The sequence below is a fragment of the Galeopterus variegatus genome, unplaced genomic scaffold (assembly GCF_000696425.1).
Source record: "Galeopterus variegatus unplaced genomic scaffold, G_variegatus-3.0.2 Scaffold16673, whole genome shotgun sequence".
In the NCBI taxonomy this organism is placed as follows: domain Eukaryota; kingdom Metazoa; phylum Chordata; class Mammalia; order Dermoptera; family Cynocephalidae; genus Galeopterus; species Galeopterus variegatus.
In genome coordinates this window covers 1-2,132 of record NW_007742784.1, presented here as the reverse complement: position 1 = coordinate 2,132, position 2,132 = coordinate 1, and positions in this window count along the sequence as shown.

Sequence of the window (2,132 nt, the reverse complement as noted above, 5' to 3'; positions counted from 1 at the left end):
CAAAAATTTCATGGAAAATAGAATTAAAAGATAATACAAATTTTCAAGTTATCAAGATGGTGTGGTATTAGAGCAATGGAATGGTATAGAAAGTCCAGAAGTAGACAATTATGCATTAGGAGATGTTTATTTGGAGGATTATTCCAGTTCCCTCTTTTGGTTCCCTTAATGTCTCCTGGCTTCCACCTGGCCACAGATCCCTACCTGGTGACATACTTTATCTCCAGGCTTTAGAGTTAGAACAGACTCTGGCTTCAGACTGAAAGGGTCTGCATGCTCTTCCATTTACTTGCTGTGTGATTTTGGGAAAGACACTTAACCTCTCTGTGCCTTGGGTTCCTCATGTGTAAAACGAGGTAACAACATCTACTTTATAGGCATGTTGTCAGGATTAAAAGGGTTAATGTGCAGAAGTGCTCAGAACACTGTTGTTAGGTAGTAATACAATGTTAGCATTTGACTGCCAATCTCTGCTACAATTATAATAAAAAACCGAAGAACTAAAGTTAAAGTTTGCTACAGAGCAGAAAGATGTTTATCCTTTCCTCTTTGTTGCTCACAGGATCAAAGAAGTTAAGACAGGGGTATTAGAAGAGACCCTTTTAACCAAATCTATTGTATATGTCAAGCTTCTAAATAAAATTTCCTATGAAAAAAGTGAGGTACTGTTAGAACTATGATTAAACAGAGTGGTGAGTAAAAGGATAGAGGAAGGCTGAGGGCCAGGAGGTAAAGGCGACATGATATATGGCCTATAGGGCAGACTGGGCTAGCACAGCATATTGATTTAGGAGTTATCAACATGTACGTGGGAAACTATGGGAACAGAAGAAATTACTTAGGGGCATCTCACAACACCCGAAATTCCACATATCAAAAAATAACATCTTCCCCTGTCACTGTCCCCTGACCAGAAAATGGTTCTGACATCCACCCAGCAACCCAAGACTAATACGGAAATAGCGTTCGCTCTTCCTTCTCCTGCATCTCCTGCACCCAAACACCAGTGGTGGGTAAAATCTACCTTCTTGAATCTATCACAGGAAAATAAAATGTTAATTTTGATTAATTTTCAATGACAATTCTAAACCATTTTCATGATTATAATTAACTTTACATGAGCAGACTATTTATAAAAGACTGTCCAAACTAGTGGCTATTAGTTGTGTGTAAGATGGGAAACAGGACATGGGATGGGTAACGGGTCCTGATTCCTGGGACGGTGCATTTGACCTTTTCCAATCTATGAACGAATTATTGCTTCTCTAGAGATTCTGGTATGCCTCCAGTAGAGAATCACTGCTTAAGAGAGCCACTGGTACAGACAAGGAATGTTCTTCTTTGGGTGCACCGAGTATATCTTTGGGTGTTCTGAAACAGAAGAAAAGAATCGAGAGCCAATGGGCTAACAAACTGCCACACTAGTACATAATCTTATAGAGACAGAATGAAGCCTTGGCTAGTCTCTTCCTAAAGGGAACTGACTCAAGCTAGTTCAATGGTTCCCGGAAAAATGAAAAGCCAAAAGTTCTCAAAAGAGCAGTCAGTATTTCCTTATTTTTTAGGATATAACTTTATCTTTAATATCATACTACCAAAAATTTATTTTCATTTAAAATACTTTTTTTCTTTTCCTTTTTGTCTTTTTTTCGTGACCGGTAATGGGATCGCAACCCTCGGTGTCACGCCCGCACTGCGCTCAACCAGTGAGCGGACCAGTCTCTATATGGGATCCGAACCCTCGGCGGGAGCATCGCCATGCCCCCAAGCGCTGCACTCTACCGAGTGCGCCACCGGGCCGGCCCCATTTAAAATACTTTAATATTCTAGTTGTATGTCAATGTTTAAAATCTTGTGATAAATTAGTGTGCTATACTGTTAATGTCTTTTATTACTCAGAATCCATTTCAATAAAAATACAGCCTCTTTTTATGACTGTATAATTTCTGTTACCTTAATTATTTTGTTGATGGCAGAAACAGCATCTGACAATGTCTATATTTACCAAGGGTGTTTATATCACTGGTGGAATTAAGAGAAATTCCTTCTTTTTTTTTTTTTTCCTTTTTTTTGTTTTTTCGTGACCGGCAACGGATCGCAACCCTCAGTGTCACGCCCGTACCGGACCGGGA